Source organism: Ochotona princeps, chromosome 7, assembly GCF_030435755.1.
Source record: "Ochotona princeps isolate mOchPri1 chromosome 7, mOchPri1.hap1, whole genome shotgun sequence".
In the NCBI taxonomy this organism is placed as follows: Eukaryota; Metazoa; Chordata; class Mammalia; order Lagomorpha; family Ochotonidae; genus Ochotona; species Ochotona princeps.
This window is the reverse complement of record NC_080838.1, coordinates 22,491,267-22,507,200: the sequence shown is the minus strand read 5'-3', so window position 1 is coordinate 22,507,200 and position 15,934 is coordinate 22,491,267.

Genomic DNA, 15,934 nt, shown 5'->3' with positions numbered 1-15,934 from the left:
TCTAAGTGTGCTATTACCATCTGAGGAATTAAAACAAGCTTAAGATAGTGATATACTTGATGATTTTATCGGAAATCTTATATTTTTCACAATACAATTTCTTGGGTTCTTTATCTTTTACAACTCTAATTTTGTAGTGGTAAAGGCTTTGCACTTAACATCCTTTTTGTGTTTCCTTTTTAACAAGGAAAAACAGAAAATGATAGAAAGACCATATTTTTTACACCATGAAGTAGTAAAATTATTTTATATATTGTTAAAACTTCAAGAAATATCCATCTACGAAGTCAAATGAAAAACTTACACAGTAACTTGTGAAGCTGTTTAGAGTATTTTTTTCTTTGAAAACTTGGAATAGGTTCTAGATTCTCGCATTCCCTAAGAATGCTAGTAGATGGATGTCTCCAGAGTATTCTCCAGAGTATTGCAGGCAATAATATGACTAAAACTCTAATACCTTTAGTATGCATGCGTGTATTTCTGATCAATGTTATTTTATAAGCATTTGTAAAATTAGAAACATTGCTTTTCTTTCTTGGAGTCTTATCACATTCTCAGTTTGAAGTTTAACTCTCCAGATGTTTTTGAGTTGTGTGAAAATATTGCATTCATAATGCAAAAATACTAAGTTTTCACTGGACTCAAAGATTTCTGTATGATAGAACATGGACTTCTAAAACATCCTCCCATCCTTGAGCTGAGAGTAAGCAGGGAATTTCAGCTCTACACATTTTTGAGACAGTTATCTGTGAGTGAAAACAGGGTATTAAAAGATGAGTTTCAACCTTAACTATAGTGTTTGTTACTGTGAATGTTATAATAATACATAAGTAAAATGAGTGTAAATGTAATATATTATTTTATACTGCTGTATACATGAATAAATAAAACTAGGATACATATCATGACATTTTTCCATGCATGGATCTTCCACTGATGCCTGTGGGAGCTGTGAATATAAATTAGTGACAGAACATGGGCCTAGGTCTAAAGACAATTAATGGTGACTTAGTGATTTCAGTATTAATATAATAGGACTAAGAGGACATCTCTTCCAAACTTAGTCTAATCTGTGCTAGATTTTAATGTAATTCACTGTACTTATAGTTCGAAAGTAGGAATTTAGCTTCATATGAATCCCATGTGAACAACGAACCTTGTAAGTATGTATTCTTACCTGATAGTGTTTTAATTTGTTTCTTGTTTTATTTATATTAATATCAAGGGTCCATAAAATTATTACAGAGATTAAACATCAGATGGTGGTACGTTCAAACAATAACAAGGAAATATTTTATCTCAATTATAGAAACACATCATTTCATATTTGAAGTAGATAGATACAAAGGAGAAAACATAACATCGGCATAGGTACAATTTTCCAGGAATAAAGTGTGAAATGATGTATAGACATTACAAAACATTAAAATATTCAGAATTGACTGCATATAAATTTGGATTCTAAAGTAACCAAAGACTAGCAGGCAAGAAGTTGTGCTTCTCAATCTCATCTATGATTTGTGTAAATAATTTTTCTGAGTTCAGACTACGCTATCTTGTCCGAGGTTCATCTACAAGGAAATAGGGGAGTACTGAGGACTTTCTTTGAAGAGTAACAACTCTATAATGGAAAAGGGCTGAATCAAATCTGTGAGAATAAGTTAACAATGGAATCTTTTCAGGTATGAATATGAATTTTTTTAATTTTGCTGCAGATCTCTACCTCTTATTCCTTACTATTATTCTCCTGGGAAATCATTCACTTTTCCACTTAAGATCATTATTTTAAGAGGTAAAAATAAACTTCGTTAGATTGTATACATCATTGAGACCTTATGAGAAATATTTGCCTTCAAGAAAATTGTAGGGTTTTTGTTTTTTGGAGGGGAGCCAGTGTAACTACAGGAAAATATATAAAAATTAAATGAGCAAATAATAAAATATAACATTTGCCATAGAAATCCACCATTGAATCATGACATAAATTTCAAGTATTAAGATGATAGTATTTTAAAAAGTAAATAGGAAAGGAAATAGTAAAGTATTAAAACATCATTAGTGTAAAAGTGATAGCTCTTTGTAAAGTTTTTTTTTTTTGAGATAAGTGTGAAATAGGTCACAATGTGAAATACATTTTTTCCTGTGAATCATTTCCCAAAATGTTTGAAAAGCTTGCACCATATGATCGCGATTTCAAATTTAAACTTATTTAATGCTGTGGACAGTCAGAGAAGATATTTTTGAAAAGTTATTTCACATCTGAATCTTAATCTTTACCTTTTATAAAATATAGATAAGTGCAACTAGTTGTAGGATTTTTTTGAGAGCCACTTGAGCTGGTTGGCCAATGGGAATACATAGCTTCTCGCTAAATCCAGTAAGTGGTGTATGTTCTTGTTCATACAAATTTGTAGCACTTTATCACTATTTCTGGTTACTGAAAGTTATATAATAAACTTACACACAAAAATAATCTCTTTTTCAAAACTTACAGACTGATAAGATTGTATCTAAACAGTGTTAATCTCAAAATCTCATGATGAATGAAGTCTCACATTTGAGATTCTCTTCTCACCCTTATCAATCACCAGTAACAACTCCAGGAAACGGACATCTGACTGAGTGCTAGTCGTCGCCCTGAGCTCCCTCTTCCAGCTTTCAGCACTAATGTTGAAAAACACACATCCTAGATTGTACCACTATACATTTATCTGACTTTTTTCACTGTCCATGCTGAATATCTACTTCTATACAGGTACGTGTTTGTAGAAAATACTACTTATTTTACAGAATCCTAATTTTGGCATATCATTATTTTTTTTAGTGAATTTGGGCAATATTCAGTATGATTTGAATCCATCTGAATGGTTTTAAGTTTTCTAATTGTAGGCTTCTTAGAATCAAAATTCCCTAGTTTGATAAACTCTATCTCTTAGAGATAAACATTGGCTTTTCAAAATTTTATAATTTTCTCTTCTCCTTTGAAACTATTAAGCATGTAGCTCCTTGTCATTTAAACTAGGTTTTAAGCTTCCTGATTAAAATGGCTTATGGCATTATTCCGTTAAATTGATGCTTTTAAGAGAAAATTCATGTTTTAAAAGAAATTTATTAATTCATATGCGATTTTCTGGAAAAACCATATCAGTGAAAATACATTTTCTTTTGTTTGGCTCATTAAAAAAAAATTTGTGAGCCATTGATAGCCACTGGGCAATTCTTCAACCAATCTGTCTTGGAGTAAGCAACTCTCAATTATCATTGTATAGGGCAGGTATAAAGCCCTGACCCCTGTATACCTGGCTGTTGTTAGAAATGCCTCTTGATCATCCAAAGGAAAGAAAAACAACATTGCCACGATGAGTGATGCAAGCCGAAACTTGTGGTTAGGGTTAGGGTTACATTTTGTTACAACTGCCTGAGAGTTCTCATATTCTTAGTCTTTTTTTTCCTCAAAGTAATAATGCAGTTAGTGGCCAGTTTCAAAGTTTGCTGGCATTATGTCTTTCTCAAAACATTCGGGTTTGTGTAATGGAATGGGTATTAATAGGAACAACAGAAATTCAAGTGAAGAAGTATTCAAAGAGTAAGAATTACCCCATAGGAAAAACCCTACACTCTATACCCCTCTGTTAATCAGACGTTAAAAATGTCAAGGTATGTTCCAAAAGTAGAGAAAAATACAGACAGAAATGGAGATGAGTAGAGGGTGGGTGGGAAACATGCAGAGGTGGGGAAACGGAAGGGAATATCATTACGGTGTCGGAATTTTGTCTACAAATCATACTGAATCTGTGGAAAATAATTAAAAATTAAAATAAAATGCCAAAAATAAAGGAATTTCAAAATGTCTAGTTGGAATGCAACACTACTTGATAGCAGGCAGTCTTGGATTTTTTAGCACTTTGAAATAAATGATTGATTTCTTCTGAAATTGTGGAAAAACCACCCACATTTATGACAAAGCTACAAAAATTGTATGGAGACTACATAACAGCTATAATAATGAAACATTTCTAGTGAGGTTTAATTTCAGGAAAGGGAATGAGAAATTTCATGAGATAAAGGGAGAACTACATTTTAACATGTAAGAGTTAAAATTATAGAGAAAATAGTGAAAATAAATAGTAGCTGGATAAGTCTAGTTAAAATTTGAAGAATTAAGTATAGTATGCCATATGGAACATAAAAAGAGAAGAAAAATAATAATTTTAAAAGATGTATTTATTTTTGTTGGACATATATACAGAGAGAATGATAGAGAAAAATCTCCCATCCACTAGTTCACTTGCTAAGTGGCTACGAGGGTTGGAGCAGAGAGGATTCAAATCAGGATCCAGGAGCTTCCTCCAGGTTCTCCCATGTGGGTGCAGAGTCAAAGGCTTTGGGCCATCCTCAAATGCTTTCCCAGGCCACAGGCAGGAGCTGAATGGGAAAGGGAGCAGCAGACATGAACAGCGACCATATTGGATCCCAGCAGAAGCAAGGCGAGGATGTCACCATTGAACCATTCTTCTGGGTCCACAAATCTTGTTTTTAAACACGTTAAGAATAAATTGGGACGTTTTCATAGATGACTATGTTTTTCACTGTTTCTTTCATAAATATACACAGACTCATATGAGAATGTTAACGAGTATACTAAGCTCTGCGGTGTCATGCTGATCCCATGCACAGAAACTTGTAATTTCAGGATTCACAACAGGAAAAATGTTCAAAACCGTGAAGTAGCATGTGACATCAGCATAACATTTCATAAAGCTATATGATAAAGTTACAACCCCATGATTATTAAAGGCATTGCTTACTGAGGCGGGAAAAACATTTCCCATTGAAAGTTAAGTGTGTGGAGTGTAAGGTTATATCGTAATTTGAAATAAATATGCTTAACATGCAGTACTTCCTTCTGTCAAGCCACTTTTAACACTTTCTGGAGAAGCTAGCCCTTTGTGTGTGTGTGTGTGTGTGTGTGTGTGTGTGTGTATGTGCATGCACGCCTTATTTGAATTTGGGTTTAGTAAGATAAGACATAACACCAAAAATTTAAAAGATAATAATAATAAAATAAAGGAATACAAAGAAGTCAGAATGAAGTGGTTGACTTAGTTGTTTAAACCTTCCCTAGGGAAGATGCCTGAAAATCCTATCTGAGGTTCTATGTTGGAGTTGCAGCTTTGCTTCTGATTCGTTCCCTAACAATTGCACTTTAGGGGACAAGTGGTTGTATCCTCACCGCACAAACTGCAGACCTGGACTGAGTTCCCAGTCCCTAGTTTCCCCTGGCAAGGCCCCACCTGGCATGCCAATATTCTGGCTAGTAAACCAGTTGATGGAAATAATCTTTCCCTCACTTTCTGTCTCTTTCTCTATTTGTCAAATAAACAAATGAATACATTTTTAAAAAAGGAGTTAGGCAAATAAAGATTATTGCGGACCTTAGCTAGGGAACAAATATGCAAGACTACAGATAGGACTAGTAAAAAATGAGAAGAAGGACATAAAATGTGACACGTTGATGAACAGGAGTAGACTACCTCACTTACAGATTAATCAGCTGACGGATAAGACAAAAGGAGGATTTGAGTGAAAAGGTGTTTTTTTTTTTTTTTCCTGGCTCTTTGATCTTGCTACATTTAAACAACACAATCCAAAGGAAAGGTGGAAGTGTGGAGGGAGGTAATCTTATTTGCAGCAGGCTAGTTTTAAAAAAAAATTTCTCTGAGTTACTTATGTTACATGCTTGCTATTGAAGTAGGACTTGAACTGCATTAAATATAAACTATTGAGAGAATCTTAGATTAGTATCCTAGTGTTAATAGTACTATAGATTGTTTCATTTTCTGTATAATAGTTGATGACTATTATTACTACCAAATTTTATCTCAAATTAAAGTTTTTCATTAATTATGTTTGGGAATAATTGTGTAAATATAAAACATTCAGCTGATAAATATTTCTAGTTTTCTTTTTTTTTGGTGCAAGCTTGCCTTAGTGTATTTGACAAATCACCAAATTAAAAAGGGTACATATTAAGTCACATTTGCTGACAATGACATCATGACATGTAAGACAATATATAGTGAAGATGAATGTTAACATAAATAAAGTACATGAAAATTGAAAATCACAGAAGCAAGCTTAATTTCTCACTTTTCCTTTTGTAGCTTTGTTCCAATTGTGTTTTCTGTACATACTTTTGAAAAAGTCATTACACTTTTTTGGTGTGTCAACTTTATTCCGCAAATAACATCTAACCTCAGCTTATGATTAATCATTTCTATTTTTAATTGAGGCATATTGAGTCACAGATTTTTAATGCAGAACAGGATCTTAAAAATATATTGGTCTTAGTCCTGCCTTTGAAAGAGATGAGACAAATAGACGCCAAGTTGTGGTAGATTGTAACGTTAAGCCTAACCCTTAACCTAACCCTTTCTCTTCCATTTCAGCTTTCAACCTGTGCCATGATACATCATCATCCTCTCTGTGTTATTTAAACTTGAAATCTTAGCAACAATTGCAATTTGAAAGATATGGATTAGATACAAGAACCTCTCTCGGACCTGAAATAAATGCTGGGGCAGGGGAATAAACACTGGACCAGGCCACATATTGATGTGCTTATCAAAATATGTCTCCCTATATCCAATAAGGAGATTGAGTGACATGTGGATATTGGTATAGACAGAGCATACGCCATGAGATGTGGTTTTACTCTAATTCATGGATACCTGCTTTTCCCTTTTGAATCTAGCATTCTTTAAAGAGATCATTTATATTTTTCATAATGGTGGGTGCTGCCTGTATAGTTTTCCATATCTATTACTTTTCCATTGTAGATACCTTTGAATAATTATTATGAAGGCTGAGCTTCCTCTCTGAGGCAATAGTTACATTCTATGATTTAACGACTAAACATTAGTTGGATTTGAATGAATGCTTTCACTATCCCATGAGGGTTGCTCAAGTGCTTCTCCCTGTTGCGGTGAGAATCAAGCTCTGTATTGCAATGCAGAGACAGGCAACAGACTCTTGCAAAAGAAGGATTTGAATCCCCTATCATCAAGATCAGTTCTTACAAACTATCATTCTGAAATACTCTGTGACTGCCCAATTTTTAAAGCATCCCTCCTTTTTTCTTTTCTTCATGTTTTTTTTCTCCATTCAAATTTTCAGAAAATCATTCTGATTTCTAGACATTTGTAGTAGTCACAGTTTTCAGTGTGTCTTCTGATCATCTTTGGTGCAGACTTTCTTGGTAATTGGAAGTTAAATATTCAGGTAAGCCAGTGTTCATATCAGTGAGGCCAATTTGCCTTTGGTAAAATGAGGCGGTGAAGCCTTCTTGCAAGTTGATAAGCAGCAGTGCTCTGAAAAGCTTAAGGACATTGGGTAGCAATTTGTCAACAATGTAATACTGGGGTTATTTTATTATATTGGGAGGGCCTTATATCAGTTGCTGCATAACTTTGTCTTAATCCTTCATTAGAGCTTGGGCCACGGGATGTGCATCTTCATACACTTTGAAATCAGGAAATTGTTTGTGACCACAGCATGTGAAACAAGAGTGCAAAAAATAATTAAGGTTGCTCTCTTTGCCTGAGCAATTAGTCTTGTTGGGTTACTTTCGTGCCATGTTTTATTCTCCCTAGAGTATCTGTCTTTTTCCTTTGTACAAAATTCATAATACATCATCCTTAGGTTTCTCTTGGACTATAAAATTCAGTTCATATTCATATGGATGAGCAAAGCTGTTATTTGGTGCTCACCCATACAGATGTACTTTTCATAGGTGGGACTCAAGACCAAACCTATGATTAAAGCACTACACTGTGCCCAAAACAGGTTGAAACTGAGAATAAGTCACACCTGCTATAGACAGTTAACAGTTTTTCTATTGGGAGCAAAACTATTTTAGGGAGAGAATAAAGGAAAATACATAATACAGATAGCATCATTGTGCACAGGCCGACGTGCAAGTCCACCAACAATTTTGAGGTTTGGTTTATCTTCCTCTGTATTATGAAATCATTTACCACATAGCTACATGAATGCAGGATGTAAAGATGCCCATGCATCCTAGTTGAGGAATGAACTGTATTCTAAGTGTTTACTTTTTCACTTGCTGTCTATTCACGCTATTGATGAGGGAAAGACTCCTGCATTAGTGTTATGGGAACGGAGTACACAACAACAGACACGGGGAAGATAAGATAGAGAGAAATTTGTTAGTTATGTATTTTCATAACCTGGAGAAGTAGGACACTGTACTGGGCTGAAGATCCTGTGAAAATTTTGTGTGGAAATTAAGGATATACCTAGAGAGTGTGGGAGACAGGGTTTGTGTTATTGAGAGACAGGGATGCTCCTGGATGTGGTGGGTAGGAGGGTGGTTGCCTTGCCCATATAATTTTGAATGCCATCCAAAATCTGAAGCCCACTACTCCAGAAAGCAAGACCTGCGCTGGTCCATTTGAAATGGAGGGTTGTCTGTCTAGGGAAATTTATGTTCTGTAGCAGAGTGGGAGGGGAACTTGGAGTTAAGCTATTCAAGGTCTTCTGAGTAATGCCAGATGTCAAGGCAACACATAACATTGAGCCTTAATTTTAGTTTTTTTTTTTTTATTTCAAGGATAAGCAATATGTAGTGTGAGAACACTTGAAGTCAGCAGGAACACTCAAGGAATTGAAGTTTTACCCAGGCTTGATTCAAGCCAAATTTTTCCAATGTTAAGCTTATATTCCCTGGAAAGTTTCCACGCTATCTTCCAAACTAGAGTTTTTACATGAAGATATTTTTAATACAAATAAGCCCTCCAAATCCTTTGTAAACCAACAGGAGGCACTCGATCACTGAATTTTGAAATTTCCTAATATCATGTGACTTTGTATGGATCTATTTTCATCTGTGTTGTGGGTACTTAGCAATCTCTTTTAAGTCTTAAAGCCAAACCTTTAAGCTTTTGCAAACTTTCTTGAATTATTACTTCCATCATGTCTTCCCTATTTTTTCCTTTTATTTGTCCTTTATTATTTGTCTATGGCCCTCCTCTACTGAACCACACTATAAGGCCTCAATTCATTCTTCATTGTTTTCTGTATATATTAAATATATATATATGCATATATATAATTTTGTTTTACTCTTCTTCATTCATTCATTTAAATTGTACTAGAATGGAAGATAAAGTGCACGATGCATTTTTACTCCTGTGTAAGAGATGGACAGTCAATGAAAATTTAAACTGTTAAATATATCTTGACAATAGGATGCTGGACTCTCTACCATGGTCTATACATATGATGTCATGTTACACTTAAATAGAAAAACAATGGCTTGTGACTGTTGCTGAAAGACTATATTATTATAAGAAAGGGGAAAAGAGTGGAGGGGAGGATGAATGAGGAGAGTGGAAGAGGAAATCCCTGAACCTATGGATGTGTATCATGGAAAATACAATTAAAAAAAAAACCAACTAAATTGTGTTTGAAATGCATGTAGATGCAGAAACAGAGAGATATCACATCTGCTTATAAACTTCCCAAATACATATGACTTTGAGGACTTGGTGGGGCTGAAGCCAGCAGACCATGACACCATCTGAGTCTTCCTCATGGGTGGAGAGGCAAGAATCTGCACCTATTACCTTCCCAGGCATGCATTAGGAAGCTACTGGATTGGAGCATAGCAGCTGGGACTCAGCCATGGCATTTGAATGTGTCCCAAGTAACTGTGTCACATGACCGTTCTTCCATAATTGTTTAAAACTTACATTTTGGGAAATTTGTGTTTATATTTATCTTCATATCTTCTACACTGAGGTTTTTTTTTTTTATTTCAAGCTGTTTGTTTAAAAAAAATATCTATCTGCTGCACTTCTATTGAGACTCTTCCTTCGTTATTACCATTGGTAATAATTTAGTTCTGAGAACTTTCCTGCTTTCTAAACATTAAACCGTTAAGGTATTTTGAACTCTTTTTATGTGCACAGTACTTTTTCGTACTGGTCTGAGTATGTGCTTGGTAGTTTGTTTTGTCTGTGAGTTTCACTGCGTAGTATCTTTTTCCTGGGTGTACAGTAATGATTGCCTGCAAAGTGATTTGACACTTGCCAGCTTGCTCTTAATTGAGAGTGAGGATACTCTAAAATACAAAGGAAAACCGCCTCTGTGGAGGGCTTTGTGAGGTGTGGATGTCTCCTGGGTGAGCTGCCTGAGTCTTTTAATGGGGAACTCCCAATTACAATATTTTTAGGTGTATTTTCCTTTTTGGTCGTTAGAGAGATATTTGCAGCTCTCCTACTTGAAGGTGTAAGTTTGAATATTGTATTCTGAAATTTAATTGGAGAAAGAAATCTTGGAAGATCAAGGTACAAAATTTTCTTAGCATGAGGATCACACACGCCTGCCGTCCTAATGCTCTGTGTTAGTCTCTGCTTTAATCTCCCTTAGAGAATAAATTTCTTATCTTCCAGAGAAACTCTGCTATCTTCTAGTCACCGACATGTGTGCATTTTTAACACATAATTTTTTTTAAGTTTTGATTGTCTAAGATTTCCTGAGAAATAAATCAGATGGATCCTTCATATTCTTTCTTGCCAATTGAAGAGTAAATAGTTTCAAAAGTAATTCTTTCAAAATATTGCCATAATTGTTTACTCATGTTTGCCTTTTGTCTGTGCTTGTAGATTTTTCCTTACATCTTTTTCTTTGCACTTTAGTCAGGTTTTAAGATAAAGAAAGATCGCTACAAGAATTTGCCTCTCACTTCTATGATTGGAAGCTTACAAAGGGACACTGGACACAGTAAGAAACGAATCAGGAATATTACCGATATCATGAAAAAATCGAATCCCTTATGTATGTCAGTTTGAATGTGGGACTGTGGTTACTGCATCTTTATTATTGTTGTTAGGGATTTATACAAAAACATTCAAATGTTTGGGAATGAATAATATTGAAGAATTTAAAAATTCACTTATTTTTTATTATTTATCTATAAGTAAAATCAGATAATATGTTGTTTCTACCATTCTATTAGAAAAACTTGTTTTCAGTTTTTTTGTGATAACATCAACCTTATCATGGAAAATAATGAAATTGTAAATTAATATATTTTAAAAATTTAAAATACATTTATTTTATTTTGATGATTGTCCCGACCTGCAGGATACGATGCTCAAACCCTGAGGGTGGACTGGGAAGGCGGCTAGTCCCCAGGCTGCTGGCCCAAGAAACACACGGACACACGTACTTGGTGGAAAAGAGTGTCTCATGCTCTTTATTTTTCTTTCATATATATATATCTATATATATATATAGATATATATATACCTTCTTCTCTCGGGAAGGAGGGGAAGGGGAAGGGTTTCCTGAAAGTAATTATTTTCACTGAAGCAGGGGAGGGACTAATCATCTATATTGAAACAGGGGAGGAGCTAATTATTTGAACAGGAACAAAGGTGGAGGTTCTATTCTGCTTGCTTCACACAGGATGTTCTGGCCTAATATCCTGCTTGCTGTGGCTCTGCTTGCCCAAGGCAGGCTTTGCAATGCAACAGGCTGTCAGGTAGGCCAAGTCTAAGGCCCATAAGTCTGTAGCTCCTAACAGATGATCACTTAGTTGAGAAGGATATATAGCCATGAGGACAACGGATTACAGTGGGAGTGTTGAGGAAAGTAGATGAGAAAATTACTTCCTTGTTTTTTCTTTCTGTATCCGGGGGAAAGGGATGAAAGAGGCGAGGGCGACTCCCAGCAACCCAACCACATCAGTATCCAGGATGGGGGAGGGGCAATTGATGTCATCCTATGATCCATGATATGGAGTATGTTCCGAGGGTACTGCTTAAGTGGTTTCAGTCATTCTCAGATTTTATTGATTTTTTGCTGCAAAGTTGAGGAAATACTTTCAAAGTTTGACTTACTAGTTTTTCTTAGAGTCCACACTCATCCAGATACTTGCAGTCAAAGCTTGGCCAGGAGAATCTTCTAATTTGTTCTGCTTTGCATCCTATGCCATGGGACTAGATGTCTTCTGCAGGCTTCAGAGAGCTCTCAGGTCCCCCATGTGCACCTGGGCATGCCTTCCACTGCACAGGCTTTAACAACTGAATAGCCCCATTCTGACACATGAGCTCCATGATCAGATCACAGATAATGTCATTTTCTCTGTGGTTAGAGTTTTGAATCCAGTGTACCAGCCAGTGCGGAGTCCAGGTCAGCCCATCAGCCACATCAGCCTGCACATACACACACACACACACACACACACACACACGCACACTGGTGGTTGCAGTTGCCCAGTCAGTTCTGTCCCTAGTCTCATCTCCTAGGCAAACCAACAGATGCTCTGACCCATTCTAACCCTGTCCACTACACACTCAGCCCTCATGCGCTGCAGCCCTCATGGGAACTGCAGCCTAGTCAGAATGACCCCAAATAATTCCACTAGGCTTGCCCCTGGTCCTGATTCCTATGCATGCTTTATGTGCAGCAGACTGATCTGGTCTGTCCCACATCCCATTCAGTTCTCAAACACCAATGGGTGCTGTAGTCTAGCTCCGCCTGAACCATCCCTGTATCCATCTTCTACTGGCAGGTGCTACTGCCTGATGCAACCAGTTCATCCCAGCTCTGGTGCTCATGCTCATCTGTGGAAGCTATGGCTCATCAGAGGAGTCTCACATTTTCCAGGTGGTACAGTGCTCTAGTCTGAAAGGTTTTTTAAATCACTTCTCTTAAAATCAAACTTGTGTTTTGCATTATGATGTTATAGATTAAAATTGTGATTCTTAAAATGTAGTTGTTTTTGTTATATTTAAACATAAAATATAACTTAAAAACTCTGCTTAGTTTTCTCTCATTTTGTTGGTTTATTATCCAAATTACTTCATTTTGAATAATGTCTGACATTGGTGTCCACATAGTATCAAACAACCAGCATGCTTAGTACTTGAGGTCAATTTAATTACACTGTACATGACAGAAACTAGGCCATTTGGGTATTGCCTTTGCCACCAGCAATTGACACCTGAGTGTTAATGAGGTGGTAATTAAGAATTGGCACATACTGCCACATTTTACTGTGTGGGACTAAGATAACCATATGCTACATCACTTCTGTGCTAAGTATTTTGTTAGCTCCAGAATTTACACCATTATGTTTGTGACAGGTTTTTCTTTATCTTTATTTTCCATAAGAGAAGAAAGTGAAAATTATTACCCTAAAAACTTAGGTGACTTTCCTCATATTTTTTTTTTAGTTATAAGCAAGAATAAATTAAAGCAACATGTTTGGAAGAAAAAAAAAACAAACTGAAGAATTTAGGTAACAATTTTGTTGTCGTTTTAAAACACTGTGGTTATAGGATGTGCATTTGTAGAATACCTTGTAATAGAAAAGGTACCAAAACAGCTTAACACAAATACTTATACATAGGGTAGACAGATTCTGTGATGATTTCCACCTTTCGATATTCATACCCTTGGGTGTAGGTGGCATACAGCTACCCACCTTTAAGAAATTTGCGTGCTAGAAGGGATATGGATGTCACCTCACAGAGTTTTTTAAAAAGGTTTGTTTTCCTTGTGAAAGGCTTTCTTATGCATTCACATACCTGTTTGGATTGCTTGCAGAAATTCTGTACCGTAGCCATGTGGAGAGTCCCCTGTGGCTGGATATGGACTTAGATAACACAACCACATTTTTGCTTGGATACAGGCTCTCAAGCTGAGCATGGGACAGGGAGTACAATCCTGCAAATGGCTTGACATTAACCTCAAGAAAGACTTTAGCCAAGGGTATCCAGCTAAACTGCATTACAATGCTTCACTCACACAGATTGTGAGATAATGCTTGTGCTTTTAAGCTGCCAAGTTTTGGTGCATATTGTTATAGTAGAAAACTAATGCAATATGTAAAGGAGAATCCTATTTTGTTGTTGCTGTTGTTGTTGAGCAATAGGAAGTACTGATATTTCTGATATGATGTGGCCATTTTAACCAAAAAAGAACTATTTAATGTGCATGCACTTTTGTTTTGCTTTCCTTTTTAATTTTTGCTTCTCCTTCATTCCTCTTCTCCTTACCTCACAAAAAAAATCCTTACTATTTTCTGGATTCATCTTCTATATGCTTGGGTAAAAAAATTGCTATCAGATGAAAAATGTATTAATGTTAGTGAATTTTAGTTATGGGAATTACTTCCAATTTTCTTCTTTGAAACAGTTTGCTTTTCCATGGAACCCTCTGTAGGACATATATCCTTTTATATGCAGATTGGTATAATTACACTTTGAAATAGCTTTGAATTCCCTGTAGCTTAAGCTGAGAACATGAAAGGCCAAATATTACATCGAACTGAAGAATATAAAAGTGTATGCACATCAATCCAAAATGAGATATAGAAATGAGCAGCTCTTTGCACAGTGATGTAGGTTTTTGACAGGTTATTGAAGGATCTCCGGAACTGAGGAGTCTGCTTTTGGTAGCATGAAAATTCTGCCTGGGGATAGCCTATTCAGTTTGTATTTTATATTCTTTGGATACCAAAGGGTGAGTAAATGTTAAGTGAAATCAGTGAAATGCTTTCTGACCAAATTTGTGCCTCTTTCCCCAGGGATGTCACCTGGCTCCACATGAAAAACACACCTTGTGATCTAATGATGGGATCACTTGTCCAATCTCTCTCCAGAGACAGACACCAAAAGAAGTAGGGCACCTGCCACGAGGTCTGCAGAAAATCCCCATGACAGCTTTTATCTCTACAGAAGTCTTAGTATTAGACAAGGATCCTTACACACTGATGGGGAGTTTTTTGCTGCCGGTGACAGACACTTCAAGAGTACTAAAAGCATGCATATACTTTTTTTTTAATCACTTATAGAAACATAAGAGAACAACAAATAGGATTTTGTATGGTAAGAACTTGAAATAAGTGCTATGCTTCTTAAAAACCAAGTGCAAAAAATGAGAAGGCAGCAGAGGAAGCCTCCATGGTTGGAACCCTGCCATCCCTATGGGAAACAAGGATATATATCCTAGCTCCTGACTTTAACTGGACACTGACCTTCTGCGGAAATCATTTAGGGAGGAAATCAGAATACGGACCACTTCTCTCTCCTCTTTCTCCCTCCCTCTTTCTCCCTCTCTCTCTCTCCCTCTCTCTGTTGATCTGATTTTCAAATATATAAGTTAATAAACACACTTCCAAAATAAAAATTGATTATTTGATACTCTATACTAAGTATGTATTTTTAAATTTTAATACCTAATGATGATCCTCATTGTTCAGAAAGATGTAAAATAAACCATAGAATTGTACTTTTGTATCCAGTACACACAAAGATTCAATTTTCTCTTGAAATTGTATTTCCAAAAAGAATGTAATATTTGCTTAATCTGCATTCAACAGAAAATACTTAAATTTTAAGTATGCCTTAAAATTCAAGATTAAAAAGGGACAACACTGTGACACAATGGGTTAAGTCAGTCCTGAGATGCCCAAATCCTGTAATAGAGCACTAATTTAAATTCCTGATGTTTGCTTCTTATGCAACTTACTGCTTATGGGACTAGGAGAGGACTAACAATGACCCAACTACCTGGGTATTTACCATGTTGGTAAGAGAAGGTGACAAAGTTCTTTGCTCCTGGATTTAGCCTGCTCCAGACCCGATTGTTGAGGTCACTTGAGAAATAAACAAGTGAGTGGCAGATATTTTTTTCTCTCTCTGTCTGTCCCACACTCTACATTTCAAATAAATACATAAATAAATACATAAATACATGTTTTAAAAATTCTTCTTTTAAGATTTTTTTTTTCCTGGAAAGGCAGATTTACAGAGAGAAAGAGATACAGAGAGAAAGATCTTCCATCAGCTGTTTCACTCCCCAAGTAGCTGCAAAGGCTGGAGCTGAGTCGATTTGAATC